This window comes from Seriola aureovittata, chromosome 13 (assembly GCF_021018895.1).
Source record: "Seriola aureovittata isolate HTS-2021-v1 ecotype China chromosome 13, ASM2101889v1, whole genome shotgun sequence".
NCBI classification, from domain to species: domain Eukaryota; kingdom Metazoa; phylum Chordata; class Actinopteri; order Carangiformes; family Carangidae; genus Seriola; species Seriola aureovittata.
Genome location: NC_079376.1, coordinates 2,352,927 through 2,372,684, shown reverse-complemented (window position 1 = coordinate 2,372,684; position 19,758 = coordinate 2,352,927). Strand labels below are relative to the sequence as shown.

General features: G+C 40.8%; 1 protein-coding gene and 1 long non-coding RNA gene across 3 annotated transcripts in view; both read left to right on the top strand.

Moving 5' to 3' along the window:
• LOC130180569 (uncharacterized) overlaps positions 1 to 16,199 on the top strand; it is a 29,779-nt gene extending 13,580 nt beyond the window's left edge. Inside the window, exons 3-4 of one of the 2 annotated variants that reach the window (XR_008829422.1) lie at positions 14,964 to 15,038; positions 15,936 to 16,199. This is a non-coding gene — a long non-coding RNA (uncharacterized LOC130180569). The remainder of the gene's footprint in view (positions 1 to 14,963; positions 15,039 to 15,935) is intronic. The other variant, XR_008829423.1, reaches the window with a different exon arrangement.
• A 60-nt stretch (positions 16,200 to 16,259) lies between these two features.
• Positions 16,260 to 19,758, top strand: part of alms1 (ALMS1 centrosome and basal body associated protein) — a 33,202-nt gene continuing 29,703 nt past the window's right edge. Inside the window, exon 1 of the mRNA XM_056394138.1 lies at positions 16,260 to 16,372. The gene's annotated coding sequence lies outside the window, so the exon portion shown is untranslated. The remainder of the gene's footprint in view (positions 16,373 to 19,758) is intronic.

The window sequence follows — 19,758 nt, the reverse complement described above, 5'->3', positions numbered from 1 at the left end:
TGTATAAAGTTGGAGGACCTTCAAGGGACAGGTTTAAAAGAAAATAAAAAGAGAGAGGAGTCAGCAGAGGAAAAGACACCTCGAATTTTCATCCCTACTTCGGCTCATGCTCCAAAAACACTGGAGCCGACATTTTTCTCACATCATGTGATCCTGAATGTTTGGTTTAGGGCCAGATATTGGTTTAGGGATAAGCTCAGATAACGCCGATTACCTCAGCAGGGTTATTGTCTCAGACTTGAAGACAGAAAAGATTAGAAAACTGTTTTCACAGGCTGAATAGTAACCACAGTTAGTAATTGTGTTTTCTCTGTAAAGATCTTTGGCACCAAAGCAACAGAAGGCCAGAATTTACAACTGCAGGCTGTTCACATCAGACAATAAGTGCATGTAGATTATCATTTCTATTGACTGTAAAAAAAAAAAAAAAAAAAAAAAGCATCCATCCTCGACCTCTGAAGTAAACATCATCCAAACAGAACCATCGGAGAAGATAGAGTCACACCGTTGAACTGGTTGTAACACGTAGAAACATTCAAACTGTGACTAAGTGATCACAAAGACGCCAATAAAGGTTGGGAAACATTTGCGATAAAGGCTTTCTTCTCCTAATCTCCTGAAAGTTTGTGTTTTAAAACAAACAAAAGCACCTGGGAAAGCAGCAATATTTGGAGCTGAAAGGATTGGTTGATCGACACAAACGTAATGGGCAGTTTTGGTCACTGATTAATGATTTTATTCATTTTTCAGGCAAAGAAAAAGGAGAAAAGTGAAAAATTGTACACACTAACAGGTTCTGGTTTCTCAAACAACAGGATTTGCTTCTTATCTTTGTCATGTATAAAAGTAAACTAAATGTTTCTGGGTTCATTTAATCCATCCTCCATTAATAAAGAAAGGTAATCATTAGTTGCCCCAGCCCTAGAAATATCCATTACTGACAAGACAACGAAAAGAGCGGCAACAAAGAAAGTAAAAGTTCACCGAAAATGAAAATTGAAAGTAAATAGTGTCACACAGCCATCTGTGTTTGGGTTGGTTGGAGATTCAGTAACACAACAACAACATCAACCTTTTGGCACACAAAAATCTGCATTGTGCATCTGACCACTTGAACAGATCCCTTCCTGCACTGATGAACCTATAGTGAGTCGTTCCACATGGAGCTGCCATGTCCTCCCTGCACCTGTTCTGCTTCCCCTGAGCCCACGGCTTTGTGCTCACTACCAGCCCTCCTCTGCTCCATTGTCTCCTCTCTACAGCGGGCCGTTTAACTTCATTAATATGCATTAAAACAGAGTGTGCCACATGTGTGTGTGTGTGTGTGAGAGAGAGTGTGTGTCAGTCAAATCCCAGTCAGACAGGCTCACAAAAAAAGAGCTTGATAACTGACCTGACTGCCAGGACAATGACTATGTTACTATTTTTGTCACACTCTCGAGTGAAATATTAGGGACAGTAAAAGTTGAGAGAAAAGTCATTTGCGCGTCTTATATTTTAAAACTGGAGCTAAGATCCAGTTTGCTGCCATTGTGGGGGTTTCATTGATGAAATAAATCAATACCAGTCTACCACAGACTCAGAGCGACTCTCTGAAAATGAGCCTGTGATTCAGTGTTGCAGGGAAGTTTGTATGGAAACCTAAATCCATTGTTTTGTCCTCTGCATTCAGTTTCATGCCAATGTATCACAGCTTTATGAGCATGTGTTCAAAAGTGTTTGTGTCTTGGTTTGTGGATATTGGCAGTGACTATAAATTCTGAAGTAAGAGACCTGTGTTTTATGTCACAAAAGGAATGAATTTGACTTTAAATCATGCTAAAATCTTCAAGGAAATGTGTGTGTGTCCAAAATTTGCATGGCCCTATAAATCCTGAAAAGGATTCTTTGAAAAGAGAATACATTTGCTGCTGCTATAAAAAAAAAAAAGTTTCCAGCTAGTGTAGATGGCACAAAGCATGAAGAAAATCATGTTAGCGAGACAGTTTCTTCCATGTGAGAATAAATTATCATCAGAATACACCACATGGTCCATTTTCAAGGTCACCTCCGGCTCTGCATGCACAAAGGAAATCATGAGAGAGCATTTAAAAGATGAATGGCTGCCATATCACAATAGATAAATTGCATGAGGGCCAATATGACATGTGACTCTGTTGCTTCAGGGTGCCTGTATTACTCTGAATGCAAAACATGTTTGGCAGCAACAAAGAAATTATTGATAATGAATATGAAATACATTCGGTTTTACATTTGAGGACATTCATTCAGCCCCCCCATCACTTGAAAAAAGCAGCAGCTGATCTCACAGAATGATTCCTGGCATGAAAATAAGAGTCGACGCACCTTTAAAACACAGAGGACAATTCAAAAAGCGCTTTACATAAAACAAAGTACATTTAAAAACACAAAAATAAGAGTCAGGGAGTTGAGTTTCAGAGTAGTTACAGTGCAGTCATAAATCAACACAAATTTAATGAAGGAAATTAAGTACAGTAGAGAAAATTAATCAGTCATAGACACAGGAAAACCAGACAGTTTTTAATTTAAATTTAAAAGAAGTCAAAGTTGGGTATGTTGAGGACCATAAAGAAGTTGGTTTCATCCATGTGCATTAGCATATTAGCTAACTGCAGCTTCACTTATTGGTGCCAGTACGTGGTGACTGCTCCCTAAAGATTTGAGATAGATTTATATTCAAGTACACCAGAAATGTTTTTTAGCCTCAAGCAATTAAGTGATTTATAATCCAGCAGCACTTTAAAATCTATTCTATAACTAACTGGAAGTCAGTGGAAAACTTGAAGAATAGGAGTAATGTGCTCAGTCTGAATATGCTGCAGCTGTAAAATGACCATTTTACTTTAAACAAACTAATACATCCTGTCTACATTAAATTAGATTACATTTTACTTTAATGTCAGATTTCTCTGAAATTAATTAGTCTTGCATCACAAGGAGAAGACTGTGTAAACAGATGTAAAACATGAGTAACAAAACATAAAACATTGGTTTGTTTGCTGGATCCTGTGTTTGCTTATGTTTTGGCAACAGATACACTTTAGTTTTTCTACACTTCATCGTGACTACAATCTTTTTCTAACTTTTACCAAGTGCTCAACTTAACTATAAAAACTTTACTTGTGCTTTAGTTGCTATAAAATTGTATAACAGGAGACATATTGTAGGAAAACCAAATGGAATAATTTGGCAGTGAAAGTTCTGTTCTGTATAGACATTTTGCGACTTGACAGATGTGCTCATTAAAAACTTTTCCTAATTATAATGCTAAAAAAATGTAATTCGAAACTAGGAGAATATGAATGAAATTTGTTGGAGACGGGGGTTGATATTTGAGAATATAAATATCAATGGTAAAAAAAAATATTGGCCTTTTTTTCTGAAGTCGTTACACAAAGGAATGAAACCTATAATTTACCTTTCAGGCATTTAGCTGATGTTTCACAGAGGTACTTGAGCTCAAACTGGTAACTGGCCAAGACAACAGTACAGAGTCTAAGAGCGATTTCCGCTGAAGCCAAATAGCAGCAGCAAATCTTCCTTTGTTCACATAATGTGTGGCCATTGTTTAAGTCTGTTTACCTCTCAGTGCTATCTGGCCTCCACACAGGTTGCTGCAGAGTGGAAGCCACATCAAGTGGGGTTTTTTTTTTTGGGGGGTTTTTTTTCCAGGCTCATTAAACGCAGTGACTGGTTTCCAAAGGGTTAAAAATCTTCATGTGTAAATACGGTTGCAGGGTGTGATGATCGCACCCAGAGGCCTCCCAGGCAGCTCTGTCTGCCGAGCAGGCGAGGCTGAGATGGGCAGGCGCTGCGCCCCCATTCATCACTGTCAAGTTGAATAGAAAATTAACAAATCCCTTAATTAAAAGACCTTTCTAGACTCCTCTGTGTGTGTGTGTGTGTGTGTGTGTGTGTGTGTGTGTGTGTGTGTGTGTGTGTGTGTGTGTGTGTACCACGTGCCAGCTGCACTGCTACATTGTGCAAGCTACAACGGCCTGGCACAAGAGACAAACACAGGACACACATCCATGCAAACACACACACACACACACACACACACACACACACACACACACACTCAGACCCCTGCTATTCCTGCTGCTGCATTAATTGCATAAACTGCATAATGTGGCCAGCCCGAGCAGAGGTTCATTCTGGATCTCTCTACCTCCCCAGACACAGAGCCGGGTGGGTGAGTCAGTTGGGGCTTTGATCTCTGACCTCTGCCTCCTCTCCTGGGAATATAAGACTGCATCCCTAACGGTCCGTCCATCTGCACATACACACTCACATGCACACACACACACACACTACACACCCTCTGTCCCCCCCCACCCCCCCAGACCCTAGTTCCTAGAGTCAGCCCGGCCCCAGACACGTGTCAGTGTCACCAGCAGCAATGGGGAATGCTAAACAAGCCAAGGTCAACCCGAAATTAAGGGGTGGCTTTCGGCCTGTCAAGTGCTTTGTCACGACCACCAGTTCTCTGAATGCGACCTGCTATTACTTACCCCCAAAATTCCTCCCCCTCCGCCTGGCAGCAAGGCATTCATGTATTCACACTCATATACACAATATCCTCTTGACATGGTGGAAGTGGTGGGACTGAGAGGAATGTGGATCAATGACCAAAGAATTGGAGAAACCAGAAAACCTACGTGTGTTCTTGAATATTACTGAATTAATATGTGTAATGTTGAATATTTTGGATATTTTAAACTCTTATTTTGGGTCAGATCCACGTTAGACACCTTTTAAAAAATGTTTCAGGACTTGCAAATTAAAACTAAAACAATTAATTGATTAATCGATTGGTAAATTTTCTGAAAATTTAGCAGCAACTATTTTGATAGTCTATTAATCATTTAAATTATTTCTGAATCATTTAAATACCAAACATTCCCTAGTTGCCGCTACTCCAATATTTTCCTCATTCTGTTTCATGCCAAAAGTTTAGTTGTGGGACGCTGCGATGGGCGTTTTCACTTTTCTGACATTTTATAGTTGAAACGATAATTTGATTAACTGAGAAAATAATCAGCAGATTACTCAGTGATAACAATAATATTTAAGTGCAGCGCTGTTTCAAACAACAAGTCTGTTTAATTTATTCAAAGACAAACTCTTTCATTCCATATTTAAATCACAAGATCTTTTGAATCTATAAACACATTTTTAAGAATAGTAATGAAATACTGATAACCCCTAAACACAAGGGCCCTTCATTTTTTTTAATGTTAAATTACTTTTCAAAGCACATTTTTGCCGTTAAAACGTTTTGCATATTTTATTAAATTAATTCCATTTGGTTTTTCTGTAGCAACTGGGACTTCTACTAATAATTTATTGTCATTATCAATTAATCTGCCAATTATTGTTTGTTCATTTGATTACAAAAACAAGCAATTTTTCATAATAGTTTATTTCCTAAACCAAACTATGATGGCTCATTTTGTCCGACCGAGTGTCTAAAATCTAAATATATTCACTTTAACATCCCGTTAGCGAAAGCCAAAGACGAGCAGCAAACCTTCACATTGGAAAAAGTATGTTTGGTATTTTTGCTTTAACTTTCCAGCTGTCGACAGACTAATTGATTGATCAACTAATCATTTCAGCTCTAGATTAAATTATTTTCATTTTGTGACCACTTGCAAAGGACTGTGTAATACTGGTTTAAAAAGATCTTTATAAATTAGACGTATAATTACTGTTTAATAAGGGGCTAAAAACTCTCTGCTGAGGTCTGTTGCTTTAACCAAACTTGTCACCAGAGCAAGGAGAGCAGACGAAGAGGTGGAGGAGGACTGGGGAAGTTGTGGGCCCACGGATCAGAAACTTGTTAACTCTACCAAATCTGCAGAGATTAGAGCGGGAAGTGGTCAGAGGGCTTAGAGTGTATCGGTACAATGGGGCCGAGAGGATTAAAAGTGGATTCGCTGAGCCCCCGCGATGCCCTTCATCTCTGGGGGTCCACAGCCAGAGCACCTTTGTTGGGTTAACTAACGGCACTTCCCATGAACGCAGAGAACAGACCAATCCCTTTTTAATGATGCAGGGAAAATTCCATTGGCCCTGATTACCACAATGCTTTCGAGAGCCGCCATTGTCCCACACACCATGTCGAGCTTTTAAACTGTGCAGCCAGGCGAGTGTACTGCGAGGCGTTTGAAGTCTACTTGTAGTATTTTACCTCGGTAGAAATAACCTTCGCTAAAACAATGCTGATACGTGCATCTGCTTTATGGTTGGAGCATAATAGTAACACTAGCGCTGCCAGTGCTTTAATTGCCATTGCGGCCACCCATGCCTGAAATATATGGAGTACTACGGAGCTTAATGACTTGTAACATAGTGCTATAAAGTGGTGAGTGTGTATATGAAAGGTAAAAGGTTTAATAGTAACCATCCAAATGATCTTACATTGTCCCCTTGTGATGTCCCATTGTCCTGGTGATGTACATTAGGTAGGCTGCAGATTGAATGTGACTGTCCTCAGTTGCAGAGAAATGTTCTTCCTGCCTGAACAAACCCTCAACAGGCAGAACCAAAGAATCATGGCTAACAGCAACCTTAAAGAAAAAAGGAAGTAACAGCTCAAGATATGGAAAACAAATGCCATCTACAGTTAACAGTCATTCATAGATTTTGAAAGCTGTTTGCTGTCTTACAGATGACTGTATGTTAGTAGAATTACTTCCAGGAATGGGCTTTCAAACTGAGACATAACAGCATAAATCTCCTGAGAGAAAGAGCACCAAGCTTGAAACACATTTCAACCTGAGTAGCTGCAAGCCAAAGCCTTGTTTGTTCCCTTTTTGCTTCTGGTAATGTTGGTTACTTAACCTGACCACCACTCCACCAATCTCAACAATTATTGAACAGATTGCCAAGTTGGTTCAGACATTCAGAGGACGAATTTTAAAAACTTTTTTTCAGTAGTGCAACCGATAGGTCAAAGTGCCAACATGAGGTTTACATTTTTAGGTTTTAGCTGAAAATGTCTCGACAACTATCAGATGAATTGCCAAAATATATGGTACAAATATCCATGTTCCCCTCAGTATTAATTGTCATCACTTTGGAAGTTCCTTAACCCTTTCATCTAGTCAAAGTTTTAATCTGTGCAACACTTTGGTTAATGACCAAAAACCTGTAAAACTAATGACATTTCCACCAGCCTGAGCGTTGCTTTGTGTTCAGTGCTAATTAGCAAATGTCAGCATGCTAACAAGCTAAATTAAAGATGGTGATTTTATCTGGGAAACGTTGGTATGTTAGCATTGACATTGTTATCGTGTTGGCATACTGACGTTAGCATTTAGCTACAGTGCAGCTGTAAATATTAGTAAATGTTAGCATGCTAACACCTTTGAGACAGTTACTCTTATCTGTAAATCTGGTGATTACACTGCGAGTGCTGTTGTGTGGTTGGACTGGTGATGTTCTCCCCAATGTGGATGCACACATTGGCTTATTGCAGTGTTTGTGGTGTGGTGATAGTAGCAATAAGAGCTGAAATGTGCTCACCACTGATGTTTTCTTTCCTGTAAACCCCAGCCCACCCCAGTATTTTTTGATTAAACTGAATGACTCTGATGTGATGTACATGTTATATTCTGTTTTTGCTCCGTACCAAAATACTCTCCTCACCGATTACAGTCCTGTTTGTGGTCTGCAGCTAATATGCAGTAAACCTCGTACACTCCTACCACACAGTCTATTAGCTCTCAGAGGCAGATGTGTCTCGTCTCATATTAGCTCGTTCTCGGCTGTCTCTTGTGATCTCTCAGCTATGCAGCCGCTGTCATGTCCACAGTCTCTCATCCCGCATTCAGTTCCCTGAAACTGAATTACAAAGAAACGGAACACTTTGAGGCAACAGATAAAACGCATTTGGGTTCATTGCCTACATGGCTGAATGGCGATCCCATTCTCAGTTTGTATATTACAATATGTTCACCATCAAAATCCAATACTGTGTTTGTGCTAGCTGTTTTTGTTTGGTGTCAGAGTGCTGAGATAGAGGTGTGGGACCTGATAGAGTTGGCAGTGATGGTGTCGTGCTTTGAGGACAAAAAAAAGGAAGGCTGAGAGATAGATGGTTTTGTCCATGTCTGTTTTGTGTTAAAATAATAAGCAATGATGTATCACAAGTGTAGGGGAATGATCACTGATGAATATCACAAGCAAGTGTGTTTGTCTTGATCAGGACTTTACCTTTAGGTGACGTAATTATAATGTAGTGATTAGAAAACAAAGTTAAAGGAACAATTTACAATTTTATTAGCCTTTGTCATTCATTTGATGAAACTGATTGAAGATGATGTGGAACAGTTGGACTAAAAGGAAGTGACACCTGATATTTACTGTTTTGCATTTTAGATCACTGAGGAATTTTCCTCTGTCAGATTTCACTGTACATGCAGGAAATATGCCAATATAACGTCAATAATGAAAATACACCTACACCACCAAACAACAATAGGGTTTAGAAAGTATTTTCACATCAGCTGTTTGTAAAGCAATAGTTAAAAATTAAAAATAGTCTCTATTGAGAAGGTCAATGAGGCTACAGCTAGCAGGTCCTTAGCTTAGCCTAGCATGAAGCAGTGTTAATTTTAGTACAGATTTTGAATTAGTTTTAATCTTTTGACCAAAAAAAAGTAAGTTGGTTCTTTTATTTTGTTTTTTCAACATTTTAATTTTCATTTTTTCCAAAAATTGCAAGGCCATATCTGTTGTGTACCGTTGCCATGGTTACAGGTATTGTTGTTGTCATCTTTCGCAAGGTTAGTGGAGCAGACACTGATTACTTACTCGCACACACAGTATCCATGTGACTCTGTTCTGCAGTAATACAACACACTGACTCTCCTCAGTAAATCCAGTTATCACTTTCAAACTCTGGCTATTTGAACAGAACCTCTCTCTCTCTCTCTCTCTCTCTCTCTCTCTCTCTCTCTCTCTCTCTCTCTCTCTCTCTGTCGTTCTTGCTCACCTAGCATTACTGCAGCTACCTGTGCTCAATCATTCAGAAGCTCAAATCACTCACTCGCTCTCTATGATATTGTTCACTGTCTGATTTTAGGTTGAGAGGAGCAGCTAACACGTCAGATAATGCTTCTTATCGATGGTACTGCAACAGGTCGAGCGGATAAATCAACTGCTGAACAAGATATATTTTTCAGTGTCGGATGATACTGTTTTACTAAGCAGGAGCTGTAGTGTGTGATTCTGCAGATGTCGGAATTAGTTCATTCGTCTATCCGTCGATCTGTATTCAAAGGTTTGTTTATTTAGTTTTGATTTTGATTTCGTCATTCAAAAGTTGTCAACACCATACTTTTCACAGATGTAATTAATGCTGGTGTGAAGACTGTAAACAGGCAGCTGGGCTCTGTCCAAACGTTACAAAATCTCACTAATTAATGTTATATCTTGTTTGTTTAGTCTGTTCATAAAACCAAAGAAATAGAATAACTGTATTTCCCAAAATGTAGAACTTTTCCTTTAATGCCATCAAAGCATGAATTTTACAGATTTTACCAGATGTGGTTCTTGCATCAGACAACTTACCTGACACTGTGTGACCGACAGATCTCGCTGCTGTAAATCCCGCCTGTCTGTTCACCACAACTCAGGCGGGTTAAAACATTCACTAAAGGTGATTTGCTGTTATTAGCTGACCCGCTATCCCATCTGCAAAACACACTCAGACCAGTGTACCCATGTGCAGATCGGGACAGGCCTGGCAGTGTATTGGTCGATACCACACGGGACCACAGATGGGTCCCCGCACAGTGGAGCCGGTGGCTGGCGCAGCAACCTGGGCACTGGCCAGATGGGCCACCCTGAGAGAGGCTCAGCCTGTCAGGCCCAAACAGGCTGATCTTATTACTGTGGGCCAAGACTGGAGTCTGGTTCCACACATTCACACACACACACACACACACACACACACACACACACACACACACACACACACACACACACACGCACACACGCATACATCATCAGGGGAATCCACATTATTATGCCTGACTGTCACAGGCTGGATTCACCCTGTTGTCCGTGTGTGTGTGTGTGTGTGTTTGTGTGTGTGTGTGTGTGTGTATGTGTGTGTGTGTGTGTGTGTTTTCACCTGTTTGGTTTGTCAGATGTATTTTTTTTTTTTTTTTTTTGCTGTTCAAACCGGAATAATGACGTTCCACGTGGGTTCCTGTGTTTATATAACAAAAGCTGTATTCTTGTGCCTGGTAAATGGTGTCTTCTCAGGTTTCCTAAGCGTGAAGCTGGATGTGCAACCAGCTGCACAGCAGTGAAGTCCAGTTAATTTTCCAATAAGGTTCTTGAAGGCCAAGATTATTGCGGTTCTGAGATGCAAGGTTATTTTTGGGTGTGGGCGCAACACTTCCCCCAGAATGTTTAATGTGAGGGAACCTGCATCTTGTTATCTGTGGATCACTACTGGCTGATATTTAATATTCAGTGAATGTCAAAATAATACCTGGAAACTCAAAGTCACTCAATTCCTTATTCCATCTTTTTCTGTCTTTAATCTTTTTCTGTCTTTAATCTTTTCACAGAAATGCTAATACTTCACCGTATTGTCATAATTTCAACCCTCACCTCTTTTTTTTTTTTCTTTAAAAAAAAAAAAAAAACCAGATCCTAAAATGTTAATAAGCAAAAGCCCTAAAAATGAATTTGCTCCTGGAGCTTCTCATATCGAGGTTGCAGGCTTGAGAATATTGAGATTCCCAAATATGGATGAGCGCTGGTGAATGTGAAGCAGCGTGTTAGTGAGAACATGCTCAGTTTGCTCTGAAAAACTATTCCCAGGATAAATAAAAGTTTAAAAAGCTGATTTTTGTTTTTTTTCTTTAGATCAAAGGTCTGATAGCGCTGCTCCATGCCTGTTAAAGTGGGGTGTCGGGGGTAATGAGAACACAGTTGTCCATATGGAGTCCTATTTGCTTTCACCTAATGGCTGAACTCCATGCGCAGGTCATACGTAGTTATTTTTGTGTCATCTGTTGTCGAGTTTTTAACCATGATAGGAAGAAAGATCAGTGTATGGCAATGTCAGTCAGCCGGCCGATCTGTCCGTTCACTGTTTTGGTCCAGATGGAAATATCTCAGCAGCTGTTGGCTGGACGTTCTAGTTCCCAGAGGATGAATCCTACTGACTTGTGATTGACTTTATTTTTTGAGTGAATGTCTCAACAACGATTTAATGGCAATGAAATTGGGTACAGATATCCTTGAGAGAATGAATCTTAATGACTTCTGGATCCTGATGATCCCCTCATGTTTACTGTAGCACCACCACTGGGTCAATGTTTTCACTTATACCAGGAAATATATCATCTACTAGATGGATTTGGACACACATCCCGTAACTTTTTAAAAATTTTAATTTGTCATTTATGATTCAGCCGTACTTTGTGTTTAGTGCTAATTACCATGTTAACATGCTAAACTAAGATAGTGACCATGGCAAACATTATACCTGCGAAAAAATAGCATGTTAGCATTGTCATTGTGAACATGTTTCTATGCTAGCGTTAGCCTGGGAGCTACTAGCATGCTTGTTCAAACACAGTGATAAAATGGAGCGTTTAAAAAGAAAAACGTCTAAAATAAAAAATGGAGAATTAGGAAAATAAAAGCATTTTCCCTCCATGTCTATTCAGTTGCGATCAGTAGTAATATTTGGGTGGTATGGTAAGATAGTGTAAAATATGTGTTTTAGCCTGCTGAATTAAATGACACAGTTGTGACTTGACTTGTAATTACAGTGTAAGGAATCTTGACTGGCCAATTTAAGATGAAAAATGTGAGCAGCTGTGATCAATGCTGCATTTTGCAAATGCTAAATCAGCTGTATTGAGTTGTCATTCACTCTAACCCCTAATTTTCCAGCCCCAAATGATGTTTGTGTTTAATAATGATAGACTTATTATCTGAGGCACAGGGCTTAATGTTGCATGCTGCCAAAAAGAAATGGATTTCCATTGCCTTAGTGTCATCTCCAGTAATATAACCCGTCCTGGTTTTTGTCCTCAATCTGACAGCTCTGAAACAGGATGAATGAGAGCCATCTCCCAAGGTCAAGGTCACGGTTTGGGCTGATTTAGGCTCCGAGGCCCTTCTTATTGTCAGAAAGCATCTTCATTTGAAATTCACACGACATATAAAGTCAGGTTTGACTGGCAGCACAAGCGGGGCATGTGGGGGTTGTAATATTCATAGGAGCGGAGCAAGATGGATGGATAGGTTTTCCTACTGCACACTGATTTCCACATTTGGGTGATTAAGTTTATTATTTGGCCCGCTGCTACATTAGCATGTGATTATCCTTGGTATCCTACAGAGAGAAGCATATTTAACTTTTGAGAACAAAGCAGGATCACCTGAGTCTCTTTTTGGATGCAGAAAGAAAAACAACATGGAAGCATTCGGTCTGGTTGCTTTGGCCTGGGACCGTGTTTAGCTCTGCAGCTCCTCTCAGTCTGCCTCCTTCCCTCCTTTCTCTGGTTTCCCTTTTCTTTCCATCCCCTAGCAAACATTTCTCCCTGACTCTTTTGTTTGCCAAGATCCAGGTTACCATGGCTACCAACTGGCGCTTTATGAGCACCTCATCCCTCATCTAAATATTCCTAGTTATCTATGGTAATGAAATGCACACACCATTATCTGGCTTAATGAAATACACTCTATTGTCTATGATTAGAAGGAGAAAGCTTTATTTCTCAGTAGTCCTGTGTTGCAGTGTTCCCTAGTTGCGATAACAACTGCTCCACCATTGGAGCCGCGAGTGCTTTCAGGCTCTCTTCTGTTGTGAGCTTTGGACAATAAAGAAACAATGTCCAGTTGCTGTGAGCAGCCCTGCTATGCAGCTTATGAACTACAGTGGCTGTTTGATTGCACTAATTGGCCTGTCTGTGCTGTCTTCGCCTTGTGATAGACTCGCTGCTGCTGCTGCTGCTGCTGCTAATTCTGCTTTCAAACTAATGCAGCCTATTAAGAAAAAAGATTATGACAATAAAATCTTTACATATTCCCTACTTTGACAAGGCTACAACATAACAGGCTGCAGAAGAGCCTCACTGAGAAAAGAGAGCACAAGCAGAAATAGAACATCATTATCTAACAGTATTTGAATTCACAATCTTTGCCTCTTTTGTGGTTTTGTGTGTGAAGAAGAAAAAGGCAGATCAACTCCTACCCATATAGCACTATTCATCTGTGCTGTAGTTTTCCATGGTCTTTTGAAATCCTTTTTGAAATATCAACAGCATCATAAAACAGATATACCGTAAAAATGTGCATCTGATATCTCTTGTTCCCCCTCAGTGATAAAAAAGAAAAGTGAAAATAACAGCGAGTGTGTAGTTTTGTCACAGTGCGTCTGTGTGAGTGTGCCGGTGTCTATTTCCAATTCAGGCTGGGGTAATATCTGCAGATTGGGTGGTTAAGTCACTCTGCATTTCATGAGCCAGTCCTGTCACTAACAGTTATCTCCTCACTGCCCTCTGAGGAGTTGTCTAGGTGAAATGATTCTCTGAAGCTCTGAATAATGCATGAAATTACGTAATGCAAATGGAGGCTTTATTTCCCCTGCCTCTCGCAGACGTCAGGGCCGGGGCCACTGTATTAGAACAGCAAAGGAGAAACAGTGGAAGTCCCCAGAGTAAAAGGAAACTACAGCAGAGAGCGAAAAGGTCAACGATAAAAACCCGGAGCTTCTCCTCACATGCAGCTTTATCAAGTATGAGCCGGAGTTATTGCACGTCGCGAGGCAGAATTGCAGAGGAGAGCGGGACGTTATTCACAGGGCTATCATGGGAGGCTTATTGTGTGAAGGCAGTGAAATATTCATTAAGGAACAGCCTGGCTGGTTTCCACACCGCCTGCCTGTAAACACAAGCCCAATCAAATATAAATAATAAGAGGAGAGGGGAGCGCCGCTGAATTTTATCAGATCAAGAAATGTCACTGGCCTTATATGCACCAAATTAGGCAACACTAAACTGTTGTCAAGTCCCTGCTTCAACAAGTAGATGAGCCTTCCCACCATCTTTCTCCCCCCCCCCCCCTCTCTGTGTAGTGAGTAGACCTGAATGGCATTAATTGCCCCCTAAGATGACGGGCAGATGAAAGTGAGGTGGTGGTTTGCTGTGGGACATTGGGGCCGGTTACAAAGAGAGGCTGAGGACGGCTGGCAGGTCTCACCAACTTCAAAAGCAGATAAAGGACCTTTTTATACAAAAGATCCTCTTTTTTCTTTCCTTTCCTTTTTTTTTTTTTTTTTTTTGCTTAATCTCTTAGATTCTGGGGTTTATTCGTGCCAGCCTCCTCGCCTTTGTCCACTTTGTGTCAGGTTTTAACGCCAGAGGATTAAATTGCTGTTGCGGAAATCATTGTTTGTGTTTTCTTCCAACCCGCTGCCTCCCATTGTCCTGTGACATAATCGACCGCTCTCTAACAATATGAGAGGTTCATCTCTTTCCTTTGGTGAGAAATGAACAGCGGATGGATCTGGTCACCTTGTTTGTCTGACGAAACAGTGGCACAATATGTTGTTTTGTTTAGGCAGAGTGCTCTTAACTCTTTAAGTAGCTTCTTTTTCTTCTCTTTTTTCTTTTTGAAAATGAGGACAAGGAGGTCTTACTTGGGGGAGCCATAGAACGGCAAGAGAAAACACTGAGCTGCCACTGAATACAACAAATGTGAGGTTGTTTTTCTTTCCTCTGCAAACAAGGGGAGGTCTAACTGGAGGAAATCAGAGCGAGAACACATCGGTCCAGAGGAATATATCAAACATATTTAGGATGGAGGGAAAAAGGGGGGTTTCTTACACACAAAGAAAATAACAATGTGAGGAGGAAATAAGTGATGCAGCTTCCTTTCGTTTATTCTTTCTCTGTCAGGTCCTCTAAAGTCTGCCTGGTCTGTCCGCCCGGACCTTCACCTACAGCCCAGATTCCTGTCATTCTCCAGTGAAGGTATTGGTCTCCGGCCGCGCAGCCAGCCCTCCATCGGACTATGAATAGGACCAGTCACATTTCTGATAGCATTTAATGAAAAATCCACCCGGGCTTTGGAGAGGAGGGGAGGGGAGGGGGATGAAGAGTGGATACGGAGGGAGGGGTGGTGGTGGTGGTGGTGGAGGGGAGGGGAGGCGGGGTTGATGCAGGAGTGCTCAACAAAGAGTGCCTTTCACTGGAGTGGAAAGCGTAGATTGCTCCCTCTCCCTCCCCGCTCCCTCCTCGCTCTCTCATTTTGTCTTTTTTGATTCAACATCAAAAATGTGCCAAATGACTGGGCAGAAAACCCCAGAGGTTTTCAATGGGTGTGTGTGTGTGTGTGTGTGTGTGTGTTAGTGTGTGTGCACTGTGTGTGTGTGTATGTGTGTGGGAAGTACCACACAAAGGGACAGGTGTCTTGTGATTTAAGGTGGCAGTGGCGTGGAGGACACAAAGGTAAAAGCAAACAATCGGTGAGGCCTCATTGAGAGGTTTGCTCTCCTCCAATCAGTGCAAGAATTTGGAGCTTGTTTCCGCATTACGTAATCAGAATCAAAACAATGTTATAAATGACATTATTCTGTGTTCCTAAAACTTTCAAGGCCAAGGCTGGTGTTATTCTTTATCTTTCTTATTGTGATTAAACCCCATGAAAAGACCAAAAACAACAATGTGATAGTCCGTCTCTTACCTTCCCTGTCTGAGCCTCTCAGCCCCAAGATTGCTGGAGATAACACGTCTGAAATGCATGTTACATTTCTTAAAAAGGTAAAATTATCTCCTAAAGCAGCTGGAAACTGTAGTGTTGGACAAACACAACTCAAAATGGAGGTTAATAATGTATTTCTGGAGGATAATTTTAATCTCTGTTTACAGCAGCAGGATGGTGTATGTGGAACTGACTCCTACAGTTTGTGTGTTCATGGTAATGAAGGAACATGTCACCCAGTGCAACGGTTCGACTCATAAGTCTCATAGTTTATGGACAACGATGGAGCTCAGAGGAACAAGATATAACCAGACTGTGGATCCACAGACAACAGCTGTTAGATGGATCAGTTCATTGTTAGTCCTTGTCCTTACATCTGATTTGTTGACAGTCATTTGTGTCTTCCAAAGATGTGCTATACTGTTGAAAAGCTCCTTTAACGGTTTCTAAAGTTGTTTTTTTTTTTGCATTTTTGCCTTTATTTTGACGGGTGCAGAGAGAGAGAGAGACGGGAAAGTCAGGGAGAGGGAGAGGGAGAGGAATGATGCGCAGCAAAAGGCCGCAGATCGGACTCGAACCCGTGGCCGCTGCGGTTAGCCACCAGGTGAGCCACCGAGGCGTCCAACAGTTCTTTAAGCAATGCAAGCGAGCGTTGACAGTTTGGTCCAGGTTCAGGTTTATTGTCTTTTCCTCACATATCCTCGACAGACATACAAAGAAACTAAATGTCGTTCCTCGTCAGATACAATTGACTGAGATGTGTCCGAACACTTTTATTCTAGTGTTATAGAATTTGTGCATTCAGCAGTTGGTGTTTGGAAGATATTGAGACATTTTTTTGGACTCAATAAAAAGATGTTTATGTGTTCAGCATACTGATTTATTTATTTTTTTTCACAATATGTAAAGTATAGAACATCACCAAACAACATGCACAGAAATACAATATGTCTGCTTCACATTGGCCTCCAGCAAATAGAGATCAGAGGAATCTGTAGTGTTTTCTGTGCATGCATGAGTGTGTCTGCAACACTGGATGACGGCGCTGTCAGTGCGTCCTCCAGCTCCTTCCTACTTTGTAAACAATACACAACCCAACAGGTGAAAAACAACTGTGAGAAAAGCTTTCTTCCCTCCTCTGACATCAGATAACAGACCGCTGCCCTCACTCATTTCTCCTCTCCGACAGACAGGACCCAAACGTCTTCAGTGTACTTTGCCATTACTATGATCTCAGGTTTTTGTTTTTCTAAGCGAGCAAAGCAAACAACAGCACGGTCGCGTTTGAGTTTGCTTTTGTTCTCCTTGAATGAGGTCAACCAGACTCAAACTATCTCATTTGCTGCTGCAGCCTTTAAGCGCAGGGTTTATCTTCATTCAAATTACAAACAACAAACCGCTAAGGGCACGTCTTGCTAATAGAACAGCATACATTGATTCTCTTCTTTGCTCTTATCTAAAATGTTAATCAATACCCCGAGAGCTTGTGGCTGGTCTTTAGAGGAATGTGCAACAACGAGCTGATCAAGAGTCTTCACAGTTTCCCTAGATGCTGGTGTGATTTTTAATCTGCTGAATGGATGACTGACTCAGTGTTCTTCTGGGGAACTACACAGCTGAAGGGTTTTGTTGCAGAAACATTTCTGAAAAGTGACACCTACTCCTAAAAACGAAAATCAGCATGCCAGGTTGTATTCTCAAGATTCGAAAAGGAATCTTTAAGAAATCTCTGATACCAGCAGTAAATCTCAGTCGTTTAGTTAGTCAAAACAGAAAAGCTCCTGACCTAATTTGCATCAACATTTAACTGTCAAAATCAGAGGTGTGACCTTTAACACACAGTCTGGTACTTTTCCTGCCACTGTGGGAACACAAATTACTTCCCATGCCTCTTCTGCAATGAATCTCTCCCTGTTTCTCTTGCTCTTAGTACATTTTCAGTGTTTATTCAGTGAGTATCACCTCCTGAAAGGCATTCTGGGAAACACAGATAATCACTAAGTTTAGGTAAACCAAAAAGCAAAACAGCATTTACATTGATGATGCATAACTACAGAGTAAATCTTTTCTTTTCGCCCCTTTTTGGAAATTATAAGATAAGAAATCATAAGCTTTACTGACTGAATATTTTATAGATACTGAATGATAAAGCAGTGCTTTATTATTTTCAGAGTGGAAATGGTCTTTCTTCTCCCAAGGAATTATATAATAATGCAGTATGGGTTATTATTACACTTTCAGCTACATCCACCAGCAGCCAAGCTCGTATTCTTCTTCATTGCTTTACTGGAATTTGAATATAAAAATAGGTGCAATTAACTACAGTTTTCATTCATTAAAATGGTTGGATCCAAAAAAAACGTCAGAAAATAGCGAAAAATTGCCATCACAGTTTTCCAGTTGATATGATTAAACTGAGGTAGTTTAAATAACAATTATAAAAGATATTGAGACTAAGACAAGCAAATATTCACGTTTGAGAAGCTGCAACTGGTAAAGTTTTGGTTATTGTCTAGAGAGTCTTGGGTTAAATGCTAACATCAGCATGCTAACACGCTCACAGTGACATTTTGAAAATGCTCATGTTTATCAGGTGTGATGTTTACCATCATCTTAGCTTGCTGTGTTTGCAAGCATTTGCTAATTAGCACTAAACACAAAGAATGTCTTTAGTTAGATGAATGTGTTTATAAATTTTTATGTCGTAGCTGTTGAGACATTTCACCGAAAACCATAAATGTCAACCTGATGATGCTGCTGGGGGAAATGTGGGTTCATCATCTGAGGATCATGAATGTTTGTACAAAATTTCCTAGTAATCCATCCAATGGACCAACATTAGCATTCCTAGAGCCACACCACAAACGAGTCCAAAAATGTCTGAAACAGTTGCTTCAGCTCTGAATATATATTTAGCTCTCCATGTTTTCACAGACAGTAGGAACCATGGATGATGAAGTTATCCGTCTCCCCGTGTTCCTCTGCTACGGGACGCCGAGATACAGATGGCCTCTTTCTGCTTGTTGCTCCTGAAAATCATCCTTCTTATAATCTGTCCATTAATCACAATCATAATCGGCAGGTGAACAGTAGGCTCCAGTAACTGTGCAGCAGTGACAGCTGGATAGGGGAAATGTTCGGTGGGGGCCTGTGAGGCGGCGCTGGGGTGTTTACTTGTTTGTGCAGGGGAAGCTACTGTACAACCGGACAACCAAATCTTACCGGACACAATTACCAAAAGTCTTACCAAGACAAAAAAAAAAAGTCAGAAATGTTCTTTATGGTGAAACTGGGATGCACAGCTACAGTTAGAGGGGGGTAAACAGCAATGTAAGGGGGTAGATTTGCCCCTGCGCAGAGCCCGCAGTCCATGTGCACGTCTGAATGATGATTAACTGTAATTACCTAAGCAGTACCTGGCCTGCATGCCAGGAGGCAGCCCAAGATTAATGGGGCTCTGCTGAAAACGGAACAAAAGCTCACATTTCCGAGGTAATGAATCGCTCTGGTACTAAGGCGTCTTCACATGGTGCGCCCGGGCCCCCAGGGAGGTTCATTACAACGGGAGGAATAGATGGATCCTCTGCAGCATTTTCAAACAGGCAAAGCAAGCAGGCGAGCAGGAGGAAGTCTTAAATCGTCCCAGACATCCTGGTTGCTACACAGCCTCTATAACCAGAAGAGAGATAAACAGCCTCCTCAGTGCTTCTTAAATGGGTGGTAAACATTACACAGCAAACCGCCTTGTTTGCCTTGTCTCACTCATACACAAGGTGCTTCAACAATAAAGCTTGGCGCTGTGCAAACTGGTTAAGTAATGAAGATAAATTTGACTAGATTGATGCCTTTAAGGACTGAGTGACAGAAATCTGCAGTGAATCATTGTTCCTTACCCATTCATAAACTCCAATCCTTTTTAATAGAACACTTTAACTGAGCTGACACGCCACTCAGCATTATCTGTATTAAAGGAAGCAGGTTTCATTTGTA